This window comes from Phasianus colchicus, chromosome 3 (genome assembly GCF_987193195.1).
Source record: "Phasianus colchicus chromosome 3, bPhaCol1.hap1.1, whole genome shotgun sequence".
Lineage (NCBI taxonomy): Eukaryota > Metazoa > Chordata > Aves > Galliformes > Phasianidae > Phasianus > Phasianus colchicus.
The window spans coordinates 27359175-27385395 of record NC_143438.1 but is presented as its reverse complement, the minus strand read 5'-3'; the positions used below and the strand labels follow the sequence as shown (position 1 = coordinate 27385395).

At 40.0% G+C, this 26221-nt stretch overlaps 1 protein-coding gene across 12 annotated transcripts in view; it reads right to left on the bottom strand.

The window, feature by feature from the left end:
- The window catches only part of IKZF1 (IKAROS family zinc finger 1), a 111577-nt gene that overhangs the window by 73534 nt on the left and 11822 nt on the right, over window positions 1-26221 (bottom strand). For 10 of the 12 annotated variants that reach the window (XM_031589176.2, XM_031589177.2, XM_090137144.1 and 7 more), the window contains exon 2: window positions 1711-1923. The gene's annotated coding sequence lies outside the window, so the exon portion shown is untranslated. The other 2 variants (XM_090137148.1, XM_090137147.1) reach the window with 2 other exon arrangements.

Sequence of the window (26221 nt, the reverse complement as noted above, 5' to 3'; positions counted from 1 at the left end):
TTGTTTTTTATCTTTTTTTTTTTTTTTTTACATGTTTTCTTTATATTTCATTTATAATGTTTAATAGACAGCCACACTATTTGGTACTCCAGTGTGCATGTGAGCAGTCAACTGAAGCTAGCAGAGCGCATCTTTTAAAGGATTTGGCCCTTACAATGCACTAAAGCCTTTAATTTTAAAATTAGATTATTAAAGTCTAGCAAATGGGTTGTAAAGGTGAATGCGTGAATTATAATCAGAATTAGATATCTTTTTTTTTTCTTTTGGACTGCTGGACAGTAAATGCATATGGATGTAACATTTGTGGCATCCAGTTATTGAAAAGAAAAACGTGTTCGGGAAGGTCTCATTCTAACTTCTCAGCTCAAAGCCTTTGAAAATGCCACTTGCAGTGCTATGTGTTAGCAGACTCAATGCAGGACAGAAAAGAGAAAAAAAGAAAAGAAAAAAAAAAGAAAAGGAGAAAAAAAGAAAAGAAGAAAAGAAAAGAAAAGAAAAGAAAAGAAAAGAAAAGAAAAGAAAAGAAAAGAAGAAAAGAAAAGAAAAGAAAAGAAAAGAAAAGAAAAGAAAAGAAAAGAAAAGAAAAGAAAAGAAAAGAAAAGAAAAGAAAAGAAAAGAAAAGAAAAGAAAAGAAAAGAAAACCAGTATTATTTTCCTTTACAGTCATTCACCCAGTATAAGCCAGTGAACATACTAGTCTAAGAATTCTTGCATTCCACAAAACGTCAATTTTTTAGGGTAATTTCAAGCCTAAGCTCCAAATGCTCACTGACACAGTATTACCGCCATCCCATCTTCTAGAAGTTTTGTTAGCAGAACACTCCGCAGCACACCTGGCAGCATTACCATACCTTCCAGACCAAGGTAGGAAAGTAATCCAAGAAGCAATCAGGTTTCTTGAAGCACAAAATTAAAAGTTTCCTTAGCACCAAGCGCTGCAGTGGGAAGTCGCTCCTTCACACGCGCGGTTCCTCACTACACACATCTTCCTTAATACTGCCTACGGAGTGAAACAGCCCCTTCGCAGAAGGGCTAACTTCGCGGAGCAGCGGGAAAGGAAACCTCCGGCTGCGACAGGCTGTGCGCCAAGACAAGGAAGGGAACTTCTGGCGGCCCCGCTCTCTGGGCGGCAGCCAGCTCTCAGTGACACCGCTTCCTCAGCCCCGACCCGGCCGGTCCAGCGGCTCCCAGCCCCGTGCCGCCTCCTCCCGCAGTTACTGCTGCCAGCAGCGAGCGCTGGGGCTGGGGCAGGGCCGGGGCTGCGAGGAGCCGCCGAGCGGGAGCGCAGCGAGGACGCCGTCCCCTGCCTGCCCTGCGAGCCTATGCCCAGCTCGGCCAGCTCCTCGCTTCTCCGACGTTCAAAGCAGCCTCCATCTCGCCCAGCCCAGCGCGCGGCGTTTTTAAACAAAAAGCGGGGGAGGACGGGAGCGCACGGGGAGGAAGCACGGCGGGCTCCCGGCAACTTCTCCCCGGCCCCGCACGGGCACCCACCCGCTCCCCGCTACCTGCAGCTCCGGGCGGGCGGCGCTCCCGCTGCCGGCGCTGCCCCCGGTCCGTTGCCGCCCGCCCGCAGGTGCCGGTGCCGGTACGCGCCCGCCGCGCTGCTCATGGACGGAGGCGGCGGGGGGGTCCCCGAGAGGAGGTCAGGGGGCAGAGACGCCCCGGCGCACCCGCGTCTAGCGGCTCGGGGTCGGAACTTGAGCAACTTACTTAAAAACGGCGGCGGCTGAAATCCAGAGCTCCCGCTTCGGTCCAGAGAGCACGGCGGACCCGGAGGGGATTACTCACACGCGCAGCGATGAAGCGCGTCTACGCACTGTGGTGGTGGAGCGGGATCTCATTTTTGCTGTGCTTCATTCAGTTCCTCATCTGCAAGATGAGGATAATGGCACTTCCTTTCTCGCATCCTATCTTCATCTGCGCCTTCACAGTGCAAAAAAAAAAAAAAAAAAAAAAAAAAAAAATTAGGCATGGCGATAACTTTACATGTGAGTCACCTCGCTGACTTCAAGGGGATCATCCAGAGACACACAGTTAAGTGAGCATGTAAACATGTGAAAGCCCAGGGCCTGCCCTCTGAGCTCTGCAGAACAGAAGTCATCTGTTACTAAAATTCTGCACTGAATGGTAAAATGTGGTCCCCAAGGCAAGGCTGGCTTTTTTTCAGAGCAGGAATGACAAGGCTGCACCTGGGGAATTCTTTCAAGGCCCCTTCCCTCTGGGAAGCCCTGCAGATGTGTCCTTCACTTTCCAGGTAATGTCTGGGCACACTCCAGATGAACCAGGTACACTCTATTGCTTTGCAAGTTTGTAAGCCATCGTTTTTTCTCACTTTGCAGAAGTGCACAACCCTCCGCATATCACAACTTATGCACAGACCTTATGGATCTGATAGGATTGAAACCCAGACCCAATTATCAGTTATTCCAGAACACCCTACATGTTCCAGTGCTGGGAAATAGCAGTATTTTACTTGCAGAATCACAAACATGAGAGAGAAAGAGAGAAAGAGAGAGAGAGAGAGAGACAAAGAAAGAAAGAAAGAAAGAAAGAAGGAAAGAAAGAAGGAAAAAGAAAGAAAGAATCCACAGAAAGGTGCCACCATAGGCTAAGCAGGCAGTGCCTTTCTCCAGGAAATGCAGAACTCTGCCCCAGTGAGACCAGGAGATAAAGGCAGGGGGAACTTCGCAACCACCCTTCAGAAAGGGGAACCTGGTTACCTCGAGGACGCAGCAGATTTCCACAGATATGTGCACCCCATCCAGATGCTCTGAAGCAAAAGGAGGGACATTTCTCAGGATGATTGTGCTTTCAGAAGGTCTTGTGTCCCTTCTGCCTTCCAGCTTTCATAGGGACTGCAAGCCAGCAGGTCTGAGCCTGCTCCAGCTATGATTCCACACTACACAAGCCACAATTTCTCATCAAACATTTGATAAGAGTTTTTAAGGTTAGAATCAAGTTGCCAGTCATATGTGAGCTGAGTCGGCTGACACTGTGCCTTGTGAGATGCTTAGCATCTTCTGCATGTTGCTGTGCTGCTATTTATCATCAGCCCATAGGAGCTTTCAAGATGCAGATCCATTGAGGATCTTGTTATGGCTGGAGCCTGTGATAATTGCTAGCAGTACAGCACAGCAGCACTGAGCTCGCTCTTACACATAGCAAGTTCCTTGCTGGCAGCAGCAGGCAGTCAGTCCAAAGAGAGCTGTGATGCTCCTTCAAGCAGGTCTGTCAAGCAGATGCACACTTAGGCCCTGGCTTTAGGAGCTGCATTCTACAGCTGTGTTTCAGGCAGTATTTTGGCCACAAAGATTATCAGAGAGATGGAGCATCTCTCCTATGAAGCCAGGTTGAGGGAACTGGGCTTGTTCAATTTGGAGAAGAGAAGAAAAGGCCTCATTGAGGCCTTCCAGGACCTGATGGGAGTTTACAAGCAGGAGGTAGACTGACTTTTTACATGGTCTTATAGTGATAAGAGAAATTTCCTTCAGATTCATTCGTAACTGTAAATAAAAATTGTTATTGGAGGAGGTACAATGTTTCTATTGAGAATATCGCCATTCTCCATTCACTGCTTTCCTATAACAGATTTACCAAACTCTGAAAGGACAGCATGCCACATTTGTGCTGCTGCAGTCCATTATCGGACAGATGATGATGATGAAACAGAAAAATAAATAAAATGTTTTATAAATTGAGAATCAGCAGAGATGTTTTGTGTTTAGAACGTTCACATTCTTTATAACAACTGGAATTCAGAAGACAGGTGCTCCTGTAGCTGCTCTGCCACAAGATTTATGTTCCAGACCTATATTTTTGGAGGAAAAATGAAAACAGTGTCCACAGAATTTGCTTGTGGGATTGTAAACTTGTTGGGTGAGTGGTTCTCATTCGATTTGGGAAACAGAAGGTCTGATCAAAATTAGGATTGTGAATCACTCAAAGCATGTGAAATTTCCAAAGGCACAAATGGGCAATTGGTGTTGTTTTCTATGGTCAGAAATCTCCCCCAAACACTGAATTCTACCACAACACTAAGTATGACAAGCTTTGTTCCACAGTCTTTCTTGCATGTAGTGCCTAGAGGCAGCAGTTATTAGGTGTCACTGTTTCCATCCCACATAATGTCTAGCACTGAATGGATTTTCCTTTTTTTATAGAGTTTTGATCCACTAAGCCATAGTCTCAGATTTTTAAATTCAGAACGCATCTCCTCCACCTTTTAGCAGAGTTGGAATGCTTTTACCTCACTGGCACCATGATTTCTTCTCCTTCCAGATCATGGGGAAACCACCTGTGCTACTGACATAAGTACCAAGCACCAGCACTGAGACACTGAAATATTCTTTCTTTCATAGCAGTCTGCGTCATTTTCCTCCTTGTATTGTTGTGCTGACTCCTCAGCTACTGTTGCCTCATATTTATTGCTCACCTCTCTCTTGTCTTATTTTGACTTCCCCTCATCCATTACTTCATGTTCAAGTTTTTTTACATATGAGCATTTAAGGCAATTGCCTCTAAGCTTTTTTCCACTCAACTTTTTCTTCACTGACTGACTTCCTTAAACACAGTGACAAGTCCCTTGCTCTCTTCTGTCTCTGCATTTTTAACTGACTTGTACCACATTGCCTATTTTGAATCACCTGTGTATAATTAAAAGCCCTCCTTGTTGTACATGGGCCTCTCTTTCCAACCCTTCTCTGCAAGCTTCTTATCTAGAGGCCAGATAAACTCTTAGTGCCTTACAGACACTACTACAAACACAGAATAATTAATTGTTTTAACAGTACAAGGAAATGTGGATGGCAAGTGGGAACACAAACGCCTAAGAACAGGACCACAGACTTTTCTGCACTAATGCATATCAGCTCAGCTAACAGAACACTTAGATCTGACATGGAGAAAAACATGCCCAGTCCAGCATGAAGAGACCAAGATAATTAAAGGACTGGAGAATCTTTCACAGGAGGTGAGGCTGAGAAGTGGGACAGCTCAGCCCTGAGCAGGATGGCTCAGGGGAAGCTCATAAGTGTGCACCAACACCAGAAGGGAGTGAGCACGAAGGACAGAGCAGACTCACCTGAACACAACACAGTAATTTTTTTTTACTGTGAAGATCATTTAATGTTGGAACAGTTTTATCAGAGAGGTTGTGGAGTCTCCATCTGCAGAGATATTCAGAACCCAATGGGACATGTCCCGGGGCAACTTGCTTTAGTTGAACAGGGGGTTTGGACTACATAATCTCAAGAGTCTCAACAGTTTGTGATTACAAAAGAGCAGTCATCTACTTTCTGGATAGTGTTAAACCTATGTACAGATTTTAAAAAGGAAATGTGCTGTCATGTTGGTTCTGCTGTTACTGATCCCTTCCAAACCTGTGAATTCTTTAAGTACATGATAGCTGTACTTCAGTTAAAATCTCTTAAGGCACTGTCCTTAAAAAAAAAAGAAGTGTGTTAAACATTACTATCTACACAAAAGAGGCTGGGCTAAGAGGGATTATTACACTTTCTCAGTATTATTCCTCACATTTAATATTCAAGAAATTTTATTTTTTCTCCTACACGTATTATCTTTTGGAAGATGATGGGGGTGCTATGGCTGTGTGCCCACCAGGTGAAGATCACAGTGGTTAGAAGCTAAGGTACCCAGGCAGACATAAAGACAACATTGAGCTTTATCTGACGTTGGATCTGTTCCAAGATCCACATCATTAATCAGGCATTTTTTCAGTAATAGATTTAGTTAAGAGTTTACACTTGTTTCTCTTGAGATACTACTAAAAATATTAATCCCACCTTCCCACAGAAGTTAACTGGAAATAGAAAAAAGATAGACCCATTTTTGTTGTATAGCTTTAATCTTTAATAAAGAAGAAATTGGAAATTCAGAATGATAGGTGACAGGCAAATGGACACTACATCCTCTTCCACAACTACTTTTATGATTACTACATAAAAATTCATATGGAAAGATTTAAAAACCCAAACGTAGATATCTACTGGATTTTCTAGCATATGTGAAATGAAACAAGCCTGCTGTCATTTTATTACTGTTTACCTAGGAAGCAGACAGACAGCAATGGAAAGCTGCGTTAACAAACAAACGTACTGGCTGTAGAAGTTTGCTTTTTCATTACTGTATTTAAAATCATTCTCTTAGAGTCTCCTGGCTGTATCTTCAAACTACAAAACTCCAATGAAAACAGATTAGAAAGATTCAGGAGGATGTTATTTTTGATTTCCAGAAAGAGTAAACTAATAGAATTGCTAATACTTTGAAGGACTGATCAAACTTTACTGCTCAAGAAAGCCTCAACAACAAATCCTGATTGTTAAAAGTTAATTTACTACTGATAATTATTTAGTAAATATCTCTGATTGCATAATGATTCAATATTCACTTGTCTTATTTGATTATGTGAATCATGTAACACTATTCCTGAACTGCCTAAAAGTGGCATGAGTGTCCATGTGTGAATCTGGCATTCATTCTGTGAGGGACATGCTTTCACTGAACATTTTTATTAGTAAAATACAATTCAGATTTTCAGTAAGCATGCTTACTTGGCCCTGGGAAACACCACTAGTGCCTTTGAGGTCTGCTATCTTCTGCAGGCCCATGTTGCTCAGTGGACTGTCCATTCAGCTCTCTGTACATACGTAGTTAGTGAAGAATTACAGCTTCAGATACTTGCTGCACAGATGTGCCGAATAACCCGACTGTGGGGAAATAGACCCATTGAAAAGTAAAGTGTGTTCCTTATCTTTGTGCCTTCCTATTCCGATGCATTTCAATATAGCTGAGAGTACGTCTCCTCTCTGGATTGTCTTATGAATAGTGAATGATGACAGGTATGTGGTCAGATTGCTGTTGTGGTCAGACTGCCGTTGTGATCTCTATCACTTGGAAACCTTTTTTTGTTTAATAGCAGTTTAAAATGTCTGTTGAGGGATCCAAGGGGGAGCTTTCTTCTATAACAAACAGAGCGATAAAGAATGAGAATGCTCTGAAGATTAGGATTCCAGTTTACAAGTTTGTAGTGGGTTTGTTGTTCAGTTTTAAGTGAACCATAGTTCTCTGGAAAAAAAAAATATGGAAATAGTAGCAGTTTTTATTTCACAAGGGTACTCACAGGACCCTATAAATGTTTTGAAAGTTCATGAAGTGTGATGAAGGAGTCCGCTATTACAAACATGTCTGCAGGGCAGGCTCCATTTTCTGTGCCATCACCGTGAGCCAGCCAGCAGGCTGGAAAACTATCACCTTGATGATGCTAGCCTGAAGGCACCAGCATGTCTGTTTGTCTCCCAGTGTGCAGCTGCTTGCTGCAGTGAATCCACATTATACCTCTTCCTCTCATCTTGGTGCATTTGACCTGTAAGCAACACTCAAAACCTGGGTTTCTGAAGAGTTGTGCTTACACAGGGGCTGATTGGAGCCGTCAGGGATACAAGAGCTTCCCAGAAATGTGGGTAAGTAAAGAAAATCTTAAATTAACCTGAGGAGAGAGATCCAGGAACAGACACAAAAACCCAAACCATGTGCTAGGGCAATGTTTCCAGTGCTTCAGATGGATAAGGACAGGACAAGCTTGGGTCTGTCAAGAGAGAGGCAAGGCAAAAGTGACTAAGACACAAGATGATGAGAATTCAAACATGAATTTCCACTATGTGAAGGCTTAAGAAAGGCCCCGCATGGGTAAAGTGGCGCAGAAAGGGTCCACAGATTTTAGGCGTATTTTTTGTAAGGGGAGACAGTAAAAGCATTTAAAGAGACCCATGTAATATATGCTGGTCTGAAGCAACATGTTTTATACATTTTTATTATAGAGCTGATCATGTCAAGAATAAATATTAACTGCATAGCTGTCACAGCTTCTCTTTGTCCCAAGCCTGCCTCTTCCCTGGGTGTGTCCTTCATTGCCTCAGGAGACTCAAGATGGAGACAAGTGATATTAGGGTGAAATTAACCATAAAGAAAACATTTAAATAGAAATGATTAACCCAGTGTTAGAGCTATTATGGGACAGAAAAGAAATGTCAGAGAAAAAAAATGTGTACCGCAACTGCCCCATTACTCTATAATTAGTTTATCTTTGTATAATTTATGGTTAGTTCTATGTCAATGAATTCCAGCAATAAGAAACTCCTGGCTTACAATGAGGCCAAAAGAAATGAAGTGGTGATGCCTGGATTGCTCAGAGTTAAAGGATATTCAGGGAACCTACACCTGCTCTAACTTTGAAAATTAAAAGGAAACAGCTCCTTTCTGTACAAATTGACATTGACATTGAAATAATTACAAGTTACGCACTGAAATGTCTTCACACATGTATGCTTAAATTTCCAAATTCACCTCAGTACATGTAAACACTCTTAGGATTTGGCAGAATTATAACTATTTATATTATATAATCAATCCGGTGGCTCTTGATAGGCATTAGCTGAGTTTAATGAAAAATATTATTTATCTCAAGGGAGGTGAACAATTATACTTTTTCTGGTCCTTTACTCCTTCTTCCCTTTAGAGACTAATATTTGACCAGAAAAATAATCATTAGGAGAGTTTATACCGTTAGATGGAAATCTAGCCCGGTTACCTGACTTAATGACACAAACATGTAGTAATATGTATATATTGATGCCTTGAAGTGAATATCAGGATGTTTTGTCCTACAAGTTAAGTATCGATCAGCATGTACAGTGCATTTTCCCTTTGGATCGATATGTCTGCTTGTTCTTAAATCAATAAGTACTTATTGTTACATAGAGAAAAAGTTTGGCTCATAATTGGATAAAAGTGAGTATGCAGCAAATGAGAATATTTTTCTTCCTTACCTCCAGTAGTTGTGAGGCTCAGGGTTTTAAAAAAAAAGTCAAACTAAACATTTAGGATGTTGTACAAGAATTTCAGAAAATACTGCTACTCACAAGAGCTGAGCTAATATAGAAAACATCCATGTATATGACTCAATTTTCTAATTAGAGAACAGTTGTTCTCTCTAAACTCAGCTGAAGTAGTTTATATTCCACATACATCACTCTGCTTTTTGCTTATTTTCTAGCTTCTTGGAGAATACCTTTCTGTGCATGTTTAAATAATAGGTAAATAATAGGTAACATTCAAGCAGTTATGGGACCTACTTTGCAATTATACATCTTTGGTCTACGTGTCATAACTAACTACTGCTCAGTTGTAACCAATAGCCTGCTTTTGAAATAAGAGAGATTTTAATATGACCATTATTTCAGAACCTCAGTTTCTTCTGAATTTAGGAAACATTTTTTTTTCTCATTTACTTCAAATGCATACAGAAATCCTACATTCCAAATTTTATTTACTACAAAAGCTTTTTTTATACCACTTTAATTTTTCTTTTGATTGCTGATAAAGATTATTATTAGTAATAAACTCCACCAAACTCTCCAATCCCAAACTCCAACACACAAAATAAAAATCACACAAGTAAGATGAACTAGCCAGCTGTAAAAGCACTAGTCTGATCAGCCCTAAGTGAGAATTTGACCTAGTAGATCTCAGTCTGAGTAATGTAATATTTCATGATAAACTATGTAGGGAAACAGAGTTAAGAACATTATTTAAGTATCCAAAACCTAACTAGCAAAAAACACTTTAAAATTGTTCTGTCAGGTTTTGTTTGTTTGTTTGTTTGTTTGTTTTGTGTGTGTGTGTCACATGAAGAGTCGAGAAGACAAACTGGTATCCACTGGTATTACCACATTTTTACCATTTCTATAAATTACAGAAATGCATTACAGATATAATGTAACTTAACATTATTAACTACATTAAGGAAAAGGAATTTAAAAGTTCTTAAAGATACCTTGCAATGTATCTTATAAATAAATGCACAACTAAGTAAAATAATCAAACCCTATTTTTACCCTCCTAAGAACTGAAATTAAAAATCTTATTTCTTTTCTATTACATGAATACGTAACTGCAGTCAGAAACTGTTTGTTGAGTTTGGCTCTTGGGGGAATCCTGGATTTTCAATTTCCCGTACTGACACATGAAAACACCTCCCAATTCATCTGATACATACATACTATTACACTGCAACTTGCATTCTGCATCCAGAACTGGGGCCCCCGACACAAGGAAGATGTGGAGCTGCTGGAATGGGTCCAGAAGAGGGCCATGAAGATGATCAGAGGGCTGGAGCACCTCTCTTATGAAGAAAGGTTGAGGGAGCTGCGCTTGTTAAATCTGGAGAAGAGAAGGCTGCAGGGAGATTTCATTGCTGCCTTCCAAACCTAGAGAGGGTCTGCATGAGAGCAGGAGAAGGGACTCTTTATCAGTGAGTGTAGTGATAAGACAAGGGGGAATGGCTTTAAATTAAAAGGGGAGATTTAGGTTAAACATTAGGCAGAAATTCTTTAGGCAGAGGGCAGTGAGGCCGTGGCACAGCTGCCCAGAGGAGCTGTGGGTGCCCCATCCCTGGAGGCACTCAAGGCCAGGTTGGATGGGGCCATGGGCAGCCTGAGCTGCTGGGTGGCAGTCCTGCCCATGGCAGGGGCTGGATGATCTTTAAGGCTCTTTCTAACTGAAGCCATTCTATGATTCTGCGATTCCCTGAGTTAGGATGTGAATGGATTTTGCATGGTTTTGATTGAGTGCTTTGTGATAGAATAAGGAGCTCTTATTCTGACCAGTGTGCTATTAATTTGCAGTTTTTGTCAGGAAGGAATTTTCAGACTATGTAAATTAATGCCAGAGTACAGTGGCACAGGGTTCCTAAAACTTTTAGGTCAATTTGGGGAAAATATTTTCCCTAAGTATTTTTTTACCAACAATTTTAAGCTGCTCCATGGAAGTACTAAACATAGCACATCTTCCAGCCTTTGCCAGATGCCTTTACCACACTGCTCCGTATTATCACTCTGTGATCATGTTAGATGTTCTTGATTTGACATGTCTTTCCTTTTATACCATGGATTTTTATGTCTTAGGCTGTTCAGGACTAAGCAAACTGTTCACGCAGTCTCCTGCTGGCCAGGCAGGTGGAAAATGAGAACAGAGAAAGTTGTTGCAGTTGCTGGAGGGTTTAGGAAAAGAGAACCCCTTCAACAGCCCTCAGGGGGCTGCAGTTGAAATGTGAAAACACTGAGGGAACTGCACTTCCTTTACCTATTCAGAGGCCACTGCAGCAATTGATCACCTGTGGTTGATTGCAGTGTAATTGTATTAACATTCTTCATAATGCATTTGTAATTTCACCGTTGTTATACAAACAAAAAGGGTGAAAAATAACAGCTGACATTTCTTGCAGCTTGCTCTGCTACTCCACTTCAAAGATGAAAACAACTGCAAATCGACCCAACATCACCTCTACACATCTAACAATACCACTTTGTTTCATACATCTCCTGCAAGTCTCCCTCACCACTCCCACAGATACAGGAATTTTTCAATTATTCTTCCAGTTTCCCAAGGATCTCCATCTACCCCTAGCAACTCTCCCTTGCACCATTCTGACTCCCTTCATTAAGTTTCTGTATACACCATCTCCTCCATCCCCATGCCAGTTTGATAGCAGTCTCCCCTGCCCCTGTCTTCCGTTTCCTGCCTTGATACCTTCTACATTTCTTTTTCCTATCTAAACACAGAGTGCTCTGTCTGCAAGTGCCAATAACATTTCCTGTGATCCTTTTCCACCCTAAAACATTTAATCTAGTTTCTACACCTTTTTACTCTACTGAAATTAGGAACAGATAAACTTGGTCAGACCAAAGGTTCATCTAACCCAGTGTTCTGTCTTCCACAGTGGCCAAAACCAGATGCTTGTGAAGTATTATCAACCAGATGCTTGTGAAGTATTATCAGTATAAGGAAGTATATCGTGAATTCTCCCCAACCCCCCCAGCTGTTCTGGTCAAAATCTCTAATGATCATTTCCCAGCCAAGTTTCAGAGCCAGCACTTACTTATTCTTACTCTTCTTGTCTGCACCCTTCTACGTAATCTATTTTTTCTTAGAATCACAGAATCACCAAGGTTGGAAAAGACCCACAAGATCACCCAGTCCAACCATCCACCCATCACCAATAGCTCTCATTAAACCATGTCCCTCAACACAAATATTCCTTGAACACCTCCAGAGGTGGTCACTCTGCCATACCCTGGGCAGCCCATTTCATTGCCTTGATGACTTCAAAACCAGTGGTGATTCTTGGTTCTCCTCCTTGTTTCATCACATTTTTTAGAAACTCTTTTTCTGGGGATGCTGCTGGGCTCTGTCATTGGGCTTTTCCTCCCAGGAAAGAAACTGTAAAATGCTCTTGCAATGACAAGTTCAGCTACCAATTCCGTGTCTGGTTACTGACAGACTTATCAACCACACTTGTCATTTTCTTACAAAATTGAAATTTATCTAATAAATCTTTGTGGATATTTCTATAAGCTCAAGTTCAACTATGCCAAAACAGGTGTTATTTCTTCCTCTGAAACACAGCAGGCAAAATAAATATCCTGCCTCATTACTCGGCCCATAATCCAAAGCCTCCTTCTTAACTCAGAACTTTGTTGTGTTTTTCACATTTAAACTATTGCCAGTTCTTGAAAGCTTCTTTCTTAGAACATTTCCAAAAACAATCTTTGCTATACATCCAACTGATAAAATAGCTAATTTTGATCTCTTCTCCCCTTGCATTTTGATTACTGGAATATTTTTCCTTCTCACCATGACAAAAAAAACAGGTTCAGTTGTGTTTACTCAGAATATGGCTACAGAGAACATCATCCTTGCCTGCCCCTAGATACATCCCTCCATTTGCCATTTCTCTTACCAGTTAAAAAAAAAACAAACAACTGTTATTTGTTTGAGTCTCTTCTGGCCTATAAACTCTCATTCTACCACAATATAAACCCTAACATTCAATGGGCCTTTAAATATGCTTCCAGAATCCCACGGTTTCATTTTCAAACAAGAACCCTTCTTCTCTCCACACTGAGAATGGCTCCTGAAATCCTTCATGTACCTTGTAACTCCACCTTGGCAGGTGTTTTGACACATATTATGTGCTGTTAGCAGGCTGAGAGCGATAGTACTCTGAAGGGTTTTATCATTTCTCAGTACTTCTTCTCCTTAGGACTTTAATAAACAAATAAAGGTCCCATATACTTAAATGTTGATCACAAAACCTCTGAGAAAAAGTTCTTCTCTTCTAAGGAATGTAAGCCTAAGACATGTATGCCTGAGGTAGCCCTTAGAGTCTAAAATGGATAGATTTTGAATGAGAAAAAATAGTGTGTTGCAGACATCTCTGATGAACTTCTTTTAAATATTGAAAATTTTTAACATTCATTAAAAACAGCAAAGTATTACGCTGTATTCCATATCAGTCTAAAAATGATGAGCACAACTCATTTCAAGTTAGGGCACAGTATTTAATAAAGCTGTTTATCACAGAGTTAGGAATGACAGGCTGTATTTTAAAAACAGACCTCATGGTTCAAGGTAGAGTGAGTATGAGCAGGTTACCATCATATAGTTACTACTGAAAAGTTTGAAAACAATGAAATACTTTAAGCAGGCAAATCCAAATCAAGCTGTGAAATCCTTGCCCCAAAGAAACCAGTGGGAATTGTACCCTTTCTGTCACTGTTTCCAGGTTCTCAGCTGTGGCTGAGATGATCTGTGTGAAACCTGAATTACCTTTTCTTAAAATTAACAATCTGTAACAATCATAAAAGCACTAGAATTTACAGTTATAATATAATAGGAAAGACTGTATGTGGACTACAAGATTGCTATTTGAAGAATAAACTATATGGGAATACTTTAAGAAATTGGTATATGGATACTTTTGATGTAGTTATGCTTAATTCTCTTAGTACAACATCTATTATGTCCCATATTGATAGACATATAGGCAGTATTTTAAAGGCCTTCAACAGAGAATAGTGATGATAAATGAAATGAAAAACTCTTGACTTTATTTTTTTTTCTTGCAGTATGTGAATGATTTGCTTCCAGAAGTCAAATAGCAAAGATTTTGTACTAGCCCGAAGACAGATTATATGAATTCCACTTCCTTTTTTTTTAATTAATGGGAGCACTACTAAGTAATGAGACGAAAGATGAAACCCAAAGCAAGCAAGAAAAATGTGAATGAGGGTGACCTTTCTCCATGGGCCAAGATGTAGCCTCCAACTGCTTGTCCCAGCACTGCAAGAATCACTTCAGGATGAGGAGAGGAGCCAGTAGTGCCTTGATTAAATGGGTGTGTAGAAGTTTGGGTACTTTTCTTGAAGCATGCACACAAAACACAATACAGAGGAAATCATATCATTACCCACATGAGCCTGTGGTTTGGAAAGAGGAGCGGTTGGCTTCCGGCAGCTGCAGGGAATGATGGAGAGCCAGATAGAGTCTTGGCTGTCACACACTCCATACACTTTTTTGTAACACTTTTTCCCCCTGTTTCGTTTTTTTTGTTGTTGTTGTTGGTTTTTTTTTTTTTTTTTTTTTTTTTTAAATGCAGTAAGCATGCTGTATAAGGCTGCCAGAAAAATGAATTACATAGGTGTCCCCTCACTCAGCTATCAAATCCCTCTCTTCTAACCTACTAAATAAAGAGAGGGGCTGTTGCATTCATGGAAAAAAAAAAAAAGAAAGAAAGAAAGGTAAAATCATTTTTATGCAAGCCCATACGAGAGAATCAGGAAGGTATTCATTTTATTTTGTGTATCTAGACAGTGATTTTAATGTTATGTAAATGCAGCAGGCAATTCCTAATCTATCCTGAAATGTATGTGTCAGAGCTCTAGTGTAGTACAGGTTACTGATGATAAAAACAAGATGTGTTTTTATACAAGGGAGGCACATGATTACCAGCTTTAGAATTTTTTTTCTTTCATTGCAAATTTAAAATAGAACAAGCCAGAGCAATGGAAACTGAGCAGTACCACCGCAGAAAAAGCTAGTGTCTTTTCAGAGAGTCAAGTTTGACAAGCATTGTTTGCCTGTGTTCTTGAAACCAGAACAGCTAGATATGGTATCACAGCCCTCTAAAATTTAAAACTCTTTAGGTTGAAAATCTTCTATTAATCCTTAGAGCAACAGTGTTCCTCATTTTTAATTTCTTTTTTTTTTTTCCTTGCAAACAAAAGGAAACTTATCTCGTCTAAAGAATATTTCCAAACACTAAGTTGAGTTGAGACTGTCATGATAAGGCAATCTTCATATCAGGAGGCTTTTTCAGAGAGGAAGAAGAAGCACAGATACAAGTAGGGTCCAAGCCTCAGATCCAACTGTCAAGGAAGCTGATGCACACAAGATCTTAAACTGACAATTATGAAGAAGTTACATGCTTAGATATTTCGGCAGAACAAGATATTCAGACTGAGCCTCACCTGACACCTCAATCTGACAGCATCAGAGTTTGTGCAGTCTGCTGGTTGAATGCTTGCAGCACCAAGGCACTCTTATGGAGGCATGAAAACCGCTTTTATAGAAGCTAGGTTCAAGCCTCTTGAAGCATTGCTACAATTGGTCATTATCTCAGCTGTTCAGTCAACTGGCAATGCTCTTTCATAGAAAGTGTATGCTCTGTCCTACAGGCAGATGGGAAATTTGAACTCAGATCTCCTATATGTGGCTCTAACAGGGATTGACAGATAAAAGGTTGTGCAAGGAGAGCGGGCAGCAAGGTGAGAGGAAGAACTGCTGTGTTTTGTCAGAAAAAAGACAACATAATGCAAAACTAAACTATCAAAGGAGATTTCAAGACTGCGACTATCAAGTACCAGCTTGTGTTTCCCAGCAGATTGGAGTGACATGTGTGACTGACTAAGAGAGGGACCTTAAGTTAGTCTACATGAACAAAGCTGAGATGCTGCCCTCATCACACCTTATGTAAGAAGTTTAGCAACACTGCCTGTGTCTTCTGTGACTTTTGCTTTTAAATGACTCTACAACCCTCCTCAAAAACTAAGGTTGATTAACCTCTGAGGCGTCCCAGAAAGCTTCCAAAGAGCCCTGATACTAGAACATGATGGTGTTTTCCCTACTTCTGGGAATGAGACAGCATGGTCCAGAGACAATATTTGCTCCACCAGGCAGTAGTATAGGGAAATTTAGATTTTTCAGCTATGTTAAATTCAGTACTGCAACATGGTTGGAGAGAATTTCCAATAAGGCCAAAGAAGGCCCACAAACCAGCCATAAATTTCAAATCCAGTTTCTAACTACAAGAAAACCATACTCTCACATCCATTACCCTTTAGCATGAGATAAACCGGGAGAATGTACATAGCAGTACAAATACAATCCAGAATCCAAAAATCACGGAAGTGGAGGGGTTGGAAGCAACCTCAAGAGAGGATTATCCTCTTGCGAGAATCAAAGGTAATTTTATTGTGTGGGTTGGAAAGAAAGTCTGCAATTCGGTACAAGTTCCTTAACTTTCATTATGGAGAGCAAAGGCAAGACCTTGAATTTCTCCTTTCTCGTGCCATTGTTTCAAACTAATAATTACTGCTCATGTTAAACTCATGTTAACTAGTATTAGCTAGTTTTTAATCAACCTATACCATTTTTTCATATACATGTAAATGGCAATTAACACTGAATATTTTTTTTACAAGTGTGCAGATTAACAGTTAGTGGGAATTCTTTCACATTTTGAACCACAAGTAGACTCAGGTCATTTCCTTCCATATTCTCACATTGTTCCATATACTGACAGTTTTGCACCGAGAATTAACTTCTAAGCAATGGTCTCCAGAAGTTCTTTATTTTCTCCAAAAATGTTGGCTGCCAGTCAAAACCTGTGCCAGAAGGTCATAGAATAACTGAACAGCTTAAGCTGGAAGTACTTGGGAAGCCATCAAGTCCATTCTGCTCTCAGAGCAGGGCCAGATTTAAAGCTAGAGCAAAAGTGATCATCAAAAAAGGGGAAGAAGCAGCACAAATAATCAAAGTTTAAAACGACAAACAGGCATTCAAATGTTTGTGTGATTTGTCTGATTACAGGGAAAGTAGCTAGTTCAGCCATGGAATAACTCATTACAAGGTCAAATTAATTTTGTAAAGGCAATGAAATTTTCATTGAGTTCCACGGGGCAAATCAAATTTTAAGTCACAAAACTTAGATGCTAACAAAGTAAATCAATAGAATAAATGTGACCCCAGGCATTATCAATGCATGTGGATGTTGAAGCATGAAGTGTCATAGAATCAATATGCAGACTAGAGCTTTGATTCCAGGTAGTAAGTTCTGCCACAGAGTTTTTATACTAATGTTTTTTGCTTATTGGAATTTAGACCTGAGTGTTCCTGAGGACCAGGTCCCTACGTGTTATAAACAGCTTCTTTCCACTCTTCTACACTTGCACCACCTGACCTGATCTGTTGCTATGACTGACAAACAAGGAAAATAGTTTTCCTTCCTTTAGCAAAGCAAGTTACATGCTTTCATGTACTTACCACAAATACGTTTTCAAGGCCCCGACTTAATGAGAAGGAATAGGTCTAGTAACTTGGGCAAGTGCTAAAATCAGACACAGAAATTTGAAACGGGATCCATAACTGGGAAAAGAAGAAGTTGATTAAGAAACCGAAGAAGTTCCAAAGCAAAAGATAAGGTAAGGCTGTATCTGTGGTTGGACAAAAAATCATAGTTCCAAAGAACCAGGTACGTTATACGACTGAACCAGAGAGGGTTTAAGCAAAGTCATGTGAATTGGTGAGACTGACCACCCAAGACTAGCTACAGTCTGATCCAATTAAAAAAGATAAAAGAAACAAACCTCAAGAAAGAAGATCTGCAGCACAAAGTCAGTGAGAACACCACTATTTTTGCAAATTGCCTCATCTACCTGATGCATTCACAAGTAACTCAGTTGCTGGCCACAAGACAGATCAGTTCCCAGTCACATTCATCTGGTTCCTACCTCTTTGGGATGCTTCATTCTCCACATTCTGTTACCTGAAGTGACCATGGAGTTTTTATTTTTTTGTCTGTTCTCATAGAATTAGAGGTATATATGTAAGATAAGATCACTTGCTTTTTAGCCCTGTAATACGCATAAGTAGAAAAAAAAATGGAGTTTTTCACAACTTTGAGTTATTATTCCTGAAAATGTCATATTATGAAAAATACTTCAGAGTTTTTTCTGGAGGAAGAACAGTTGGCTCTTCCCCTCCCCTCCCCTCCCCTCCCCTCCCCTCCCCTCCCCTCCCCTCCCCTCCCCTCCCCTCCCCTCCCCTCCCCTCCCCTCCCCTCCCCTCCTCTCCCCTCCTCTCCCCTCTCCCCTCCTCTCCCCTCCTCATCCACTGCTTACTGAGAAACAATAACAGTTACATACTAGAATAATTCCAAAGAAAGTGTTTAAAACATCTGTATATAAAGAATGCCTCTAAGTGGCTGAATTGTCCTTATGAAATTGCATTGACTCTTCAATGGCTAGTATTGAAGACAGATCTAGAACATACAACTGAAATTCCAAAAAGTGACAGAGGACTAAAATAAAAGCTCATACTTAAAACAGAGATTTGTGAGACAGTTTGTACTGTACTTGTTATGACATCCGGTCTGTACAAAAGTGCTAGGGAAGCAGTAGAAAAGCACATGGAAGGCATATTCATTTACAGAGCAAAATTACTTGTGAGCATATATAAACAGAGGCTTACTAAAGCAGCTTAAATTGTGCAAAGGTTCTGTAGACCCTGTGCCATTAGGATAATTCATACTTCTCTATGCTAATGCCTATGCCAAAATTAGGCTCAATATCTGCCATAGCAGAAGATTTGATCTATTCATGTTCCATGTCTGTGAAAAGAAAAACCATCTCTGTTCTTGATCTGAATGAGAGTTTCAGTTTTAGGACAAGAGAAGAAGCTGGTGTGTGAACAAGCAGGCACAATTCAAAATTAAGAGGCAGAAAAAAAAGCTTTTGTGAAAGACACTAAAGACATTTTCATTTTATCAGAACGATGGTTACCATTTCATTTTTAGATCAACACTTGAAGTATTTACTCAGTACTAACATCGACTTCTATAATGGGTTTTATGCACAGCCAAATAGAATGTAGATATCTGCAAAACAACCTGCCAACATGGCCTCTGAGGTTTGTTTTAATAAAAACTTGAAAATTCATTTTTAAAAATCTAAATGCAAGCTTTCCAGTACAGTCAGTAACAAATTTACCCGAGCAAAACCAGTACACTTGAATTCAAACGAGCTGTAAATACACAGCGTCTGGGGGGACACAGTAAAAGCAATTTAGTAAAATAAGCTATATTCTATTGCATATGTTAAAAATTAGATGTTTTGGGGAAGGTAGGGCATATGGAACTTGTTATCTTATATGAGTTCTGTAGCAGGGAAGACTTAGTTTGGCTGATGGTGTCAATGGCATTATCAGAAATACAACCATTCATCTACGTAATTGCACAGGAGGAAACATTAAGAACTTGGCACACATTAAAAATGATTCCTAATTAAAATGTTATTTAATAAACAGGCCCATTTTATTACTCAAGGACCTAAAAAAAAAATTAATAAGTGACTGCAAAACAAGTAATTATAAGGGTAATAAAGCTCTCCATTCTGATTAGGGAAAATATTCATTTCATGACCATGCAGTGATCCATTTTCTACCACAGCTGTCAAAAGAGGCAATTTGCAACCATTGAGAGATGTACTATTGTTATTATGCTTATGTAATACCGCTATTACATTTTGTAACAGTAATAATGATCGGAAACTAGTTCTTAGGGTAATTATAGACCAGTTTGCTAATACATTAACTACTCCCGAGTCTTCATTCAGTCCCAGTAAATTGATGGCATTTCACTTCCAGGGTTGTGAGGCATAGGGGTGGATTTATGTCTTTCTGTCTCCTACCAGCATCGCTCAAAGCACTGTGCACTCTTAGCCAGGCTGTAGTGTAAATGGTTTCCACCTGCTCACTGTCTCCAACCATTAATTGTCTCCATAGAAGGGACTAAAACTGTGAGATACTGATCACCCACACTCCTCACTGTTAGCTGAAATGACTCACCACCCCCTGCCTGCAGCCTGCAATATGCTCTAAAACTATGAGATAATTAAAATAGTAATAATAATTTTAAAAATATATAAAGAAAACAGATTATAAACAGAACAGGGTTAACAGCTGGTAAACTAAGATATTTTCAGGCTAATGAGAGATCAGGGACCCTCTAGGTTGCCTTTCTGTCTCTAGTTTAAGATCAGGATTCCTTTCAGTTTTCCCTGTTCAGGACAAACCTCCAGCAACGTGCATATTTTTCCTTACTTTTCTTTCTATGTACTGTATGCATCAGGCTATGGCAAAGGAGAGCTATGTGATACTATGGTAGAAAATATCTTAAGCCTTCAAACCTTTTTCTGCCTTGCTTGTCTTATCTACTCTTGAACTTGACTTGTCACCAAGAAGACTAATTTTACTCACAGAAGGATTCTTTGAAACAGGCTGTAAGCTATCCATCCTATTTGTCCACATTGTTTGAAACCAGTTCAATTTCAGGTATCAACATAGATTTCACAACTGAGACTGCCCATAAAATGTTATTCTCTCCTTTTTTTCCAGCATCTTACTTATGGTTTGATATATAACATAGGTGAGCAATGCTTCTTAAGATCTACTGACACTCAGTATTGATGCTGTACTCCTAAACAGGAATAGTCACTGTTCTTTTCAAGGCCGTGTCTCAGAAACAGGATGTGTTGCAGTAGGAGGGTATTTTTCTGATGCCGTTATTAAAGAATGTATTTACCTTACATAGACTACTTGGATATTTCTTTTTTTATTTATTTTGCTGTTAGATTTGGTTCATTTGAAAAATGTTGCTGTATACTTGCACTTACAGTAACCTTGGTGATGTTTGAATCCAGACAGCAAATATTATGCTTCCTCCACAGTAAGTCCTCAGTGTACAGGAACCTATGTAGGCTGAAGGCTTCTCTCAGCATGAGTGTTCAGCTGGTGCCACATGAAAGGCTCACCATGTAAAGGAAGCCAATACAGAGGTTCTTACTGCTCCAGCAGGTATGAGCTCAGTCAGTGCTCTCCTTCATTACTCCCAGCTTTGCATGGCCTTCAAACTGCTGGTTAAGAGATAAAGGCTGAACATGTATTATTTTACCAAGTAAAAACAGTGTTTTTCATTCACAAGGTGAATTTCATTTCAGCTGAGAACCATGAGGTCATCCATACTTCTGGACAAAACACTCAGTTTAAGATGGGATTCTACGAAGTCACTCTTCAAACAAAATTAAAATTCTGGAAATTAGTCTTTTGTTGCTCATGGTTCAATCCTACTGTTCTCAATTCTTACTTATTTGAGCAAGTAGGAACAGTGGAAAAATATTAAAGAAAGGTAGAATGTGAAGCCCTACTATATCAACCCATCCATGTTTATTTGATATAGAAATGATGGCATTTATAAGGTTAGGTCAGAACTTGTTTTTTAACTGAACTACCTTGGATTATTACTCCTACTACCACACTTAGAAGGGAAATTTAAAGTGTTACTATCTTTGTTGTGAAGCACAGGAAAAGGGAAGAAATTCTTAACTATGAAGTACAGGAGATGAGTTCTCAGAATTAGTAACCTCTTGCCCAATGTCCTGATTCCCAGTATTAGATAGTATTTAGGAAGTGGCTCTAAGATGATATTTATATGATTTTTTTGTGTATTTACCTGTGTTCCTCTACTGTGTTGGCTGTCAGTTTTGGTGTTCTGAAAAAGTATCCCGAAGATCAGCAGCATTAGAAAGGACCAAGGGATTTAATAGCAAGATGCAAGAAATTTGCTAGTTGCTTACATTTTTGAATGATACTTGTAATTTTGGTTGCATTTTAAAAGCACTACCATGTAGAAGCAATTTAAGAAGGTAAAACTTATAGAATTACACAAATGTACAAGTTAATCAGGAAATTTAAGCAATAAAGCAATTTACATCATATCCTGTGGGTGATCTAGAATCATAAAGGTATCCAGATTACTTATCTTTCTCTTCTTTTTTTTTTTTTTTTTTTTTTTTTAGTATTTTAATGAAAAATACTCCATGTGAGTAATATGCCCCCAAACAGTATTCCATGGAAAATGAATGCAGGTGCTCAATTTCTCACTCTGATGAGAGAACAGGAGACAATTAGTATTGTCCTCTCTACAAGAGGATTGTTTATTCCTACTTTTCTTCTCCAGCACAGACCTGGAAGACTAACTCACCTCCTTTAAGAATTTTCAATTTAACAATTTTTAATTATTATTTAGAACATACTGTATTTTGCCAGGTAACACTATAATGAGAAATTTATATCTCATTTCCAGGAGCATCTTGGAAACTAAAGCAATTATTTCTCTAAATAGACTTCAGTTCTCAATTGTATAACAGCAGCAGCTGCTCACAGTTTGATACAATAGATGCTCTAGCCAAAGATCCATGCTTACGCAGTTCAAAAGGGACAAGAGAGGTTCTTTTATTTGGACTCCCGCATACCTATCATTGCATTCATCTGGTGTACTTCTATGGAAAAAAAGTGTATGTAGCTAGAGCCCGCCTCCTTTGTCCACTTATTGCCATAGTATTTCCTCCTCTTCGAAGTACTCGATGTTCAAATGCACAGGAGGCAAAGAGACCAAATGGAATGGGAATTTCTTGTTCTTCAGTCTCTATTCTTAGACTTGATCATTCTGAACTCATGCTTGCTCACCCCTTGTAGCACCAACAGAGCTCGAAGGCAGAAGGATTCACTCACAAAAGCTGTCCCAGCTGGAAGGGCTGGGCATGCACTGGGAAGGCCACCTCTATTACCCTGACCATCAAGGTATAAATCTCACTAAGCTAAGGTCCACGTGCTGAAATGCCACATATTTCATGTGCGGTACAAAAGGAATCTTAAAAATCGTACAATGGTAATGTGGCAGAATTGTTTCTTTACAAAATTTTTATCCAGAATGTTGTGTTCTTAAAGCAGAGTTCGCTAGTTTAGCTGGTATGTAATGTGATATCATATACAGAATATAACCACATTTTTCCCTAGGATTTTGCCTGGAAAACAGTCAAGATCATAAGTCATGTTCTGCATTCCCACACAGGCACTTCCCGCATATATTCACTTCCCTTAATAAGAAACATGAGGGAGAAGATATGTTTCAGCATCTTTGCAATCAAAATAAAAGGGTGGACTTAGCCATGTGAGAGTATACTGCAGCTCGTCTTCCTCAGAAACAGCTTAAAAGAAGGAAAATTTGAGACCATATAGAACCATAGAATCACAGAATCATTTCAGTAGGAAAGGACCCTTAAAACTCCTCTGATCCAACTCCCCTGCAATGAACAGGGACACGTACAGCTAGATGACACTGCTCAGAGTCCCACTCAGCCTGACCTTGAATGTCTCCAGGGACAGGGCTTCCACCACATCTCTGGGCAGTCTGTGCCAGTGCCTTCACCACTCCTATTGTTATAAACTTCCTCCTCATATTCAATCTAAATCTCCCCTATTCTAGTCTGAAACCAGAACCCACTATATATTAAGTTATACTTAAGTTCCACCTCCTAGTAATTTGGTAATCAGTGATGATTTATGGATCCTTTATACATTACAAATAAAATGTCATTGTTTTCTCTAGACATGGGTGCATCAGCTTCTTGCTCTCTGTAGTGATATGACAGTCATCTATTCAATCTTAAAAATATTTTTACAGGAAGTGTGATCTTCAGTAGTGTAGGATCTACTGGCAGTTGCTTAAATACCCACCTCAACAGTTCTTTAGCAAACAGTGCCATGACTAGTGCCTGAAGAGCAAGAAGTCCTAGTAGCTTTTTTGATCACTGCAGTGATTACTGGCAGAACTGGGCATCCAAATCATCTTTGAGACACTAAAGAGGTTTTTTTAATTTTAAGAATCATACAAGAAAATGAGCCTTACTTGAGAGGAATTCCAAATAACAAGTTAAGCTGTACTGATCAAGAAAATGCAAACACTAATAGGGACTAACTCAGTCCAGAGGGGAAAAAAAAAAAAAAGCCCTTGTAGCAGGGCAAATGCAGACTGGCAGAGAATGTGAGTGCATATGAAGTGGAAAAATCATGAAAAATGGAAAGAAAAACGTTGGAACCAAAATGCTCTAATATGCAGGTGAGGCTCTGCCTTGCTAAGCTAGGAGTGATGACAGACACTCTGGGCAGGGCATACCGAGGGCTAAGAAGCAGAGGGCTGTGGAAAAGGAGAGGGATGTATTATCTTCTGACGACACACCTCCATGTCTCACTTAGGAGTCAGGACAGAGTGCAGCCATGTGCTAGAGCAGCTTGAAGCTGGTAAAGTATCTGCATTACGAAGATAGCTGCCCGTAGGGATGCAGCAAGGCCTCAGAGGAGCAGAATCTGCAGGGGGAAAGCGAAGCCATCTTTCCAAGTTTAAGAGTGGATGTCAAAAATCTGTCAGTTAAAACACTTTCTTGGAAGAGATTGGCACAAAATGATTTCCCCGTGATGCCAGGGATGGCACAGGCTGTCCCACACAGCTGGCAACTCACAAAAAGCTAACAGCTAAGAGTGGCAACTCAGTCCAAAGGCACGCAAATGGATCTATAGCCTTGAAATTCATTGCAAGCAACATCTACTGCCCTTCGGTGTATAATGTGATGATGGAAAGGAGAAGATGCATAGTGCTTATGGGGGGCTATTTTGAAAATGACCCGATATCAAGTCACGCAAAAAGAAGCAAAGAATGTCAAATTGTCCATGATTGCCAACAGACATGCAAGATGTGTTCTGTAAAATGCTTGGGTAACAGGAAAGGAGAGGACATTACACTATAGTTAGGAAATAGGAGGTAATGAAATAGATGCCAAATAAAGAATGCAAGTTGCAACCTAATAAAACAGTTCCTCTTTTCCACCCTCCTTTTTCCATTTTTCTCTTCTAATTCCAAAACACAATGTTTTATCAATATACCAAATCTTATTTTCACTCACTGTGTGTGAAAGAAAAATTCATGCAATTAATGTATAGATATTCTTCTGAAATACAAATAATGTGAAAATTATAACTGTTCTCCACCCTAAAAGTGCTTCAGGCTCCTTGAGTTGGAAGTGGGCAGTATTTCAACCAGTGGATGCTGGGTCAAATACAAACCCACAAGCAATCCTTGAATGCTAAGGGAACCTAGAAAAGAAGTATTTTTCAGCTAAGGAAGTCTGCATCCTATTCCTCACTTTGCCTTCCTTCTGCGATTGCAAGCATGTTCCCACTGTAAAATTAAGATGATACACATTCCTTTCCCACAGAAAGAATCTCATCTACCTGAGAAAAAGAATATTTCTGAATGCCACATGACAGGCTGTGTACAAGTAGTTTTAATCCTTGTTCAGTGGTCATGGTTAGCCATTAAGTTCAACTTATCATCTATGGTGAGAATAAATGGCAGTTCCCGTTCAAAGCTACGCGAACTTTCCCCTGCAGCCTCACTGCTTATTATATCTTAATTCAGACCCCTTGTTCTAAAAGTATTAACACTGCTTCTTTTGCCCTGAAGTAGAAGCACAGTTTGTAGCTGATTCTCAAAGACAGAGATGCTCAGAGCATGGATTCATCCTTTGTACCTATTTATGAAACAACTGTCCCTTTCAGCTAGAAGGAAGAGCAAATAATAATCATTAGTGCAGGTAGAAAACTGGCAATTTAAAACTTACTTAGTTTAAAACATACACGCACACACACGCCCTGTTCAGAAAGAGAAGTATTCCCTTAAAATTTGTGTCTTTTCCATCAGATTTCAACTTGAAGGGAAAGGTCTTCTCAGAGCTGACGAATACTGTCCTATCAAATATTAAGGTGTTAATAATAACACCCATTACAAATGAAACATTAGCCCAGCTTTCAGGCATGGGAACCTCTCTGCCGCTTGTGGCTAGAGGAACGTATGACTCTTTTCTACACTGTTCCTACACAGCCCTTATGGATACAGTCCCAGCACACTGCCAGCTCACAAAGAGAGCTGCAACGCATTCACAGTTTCCCCCAGCCCGCCTCTTTCAGTCCCATGTTTCCCACACAGCTCAAGCTTCCCACTAAAGCAAACTCCCCACTCCACCTCCACACCAGTACCAGCTCCTTTTCTCCTTGCCTCATTCTCTGCCTTCACTCCCACTGACGGGCTGTCTGGATGACACTGCCCAACACGACCCACCTCTTCCCAGAGCCCCCC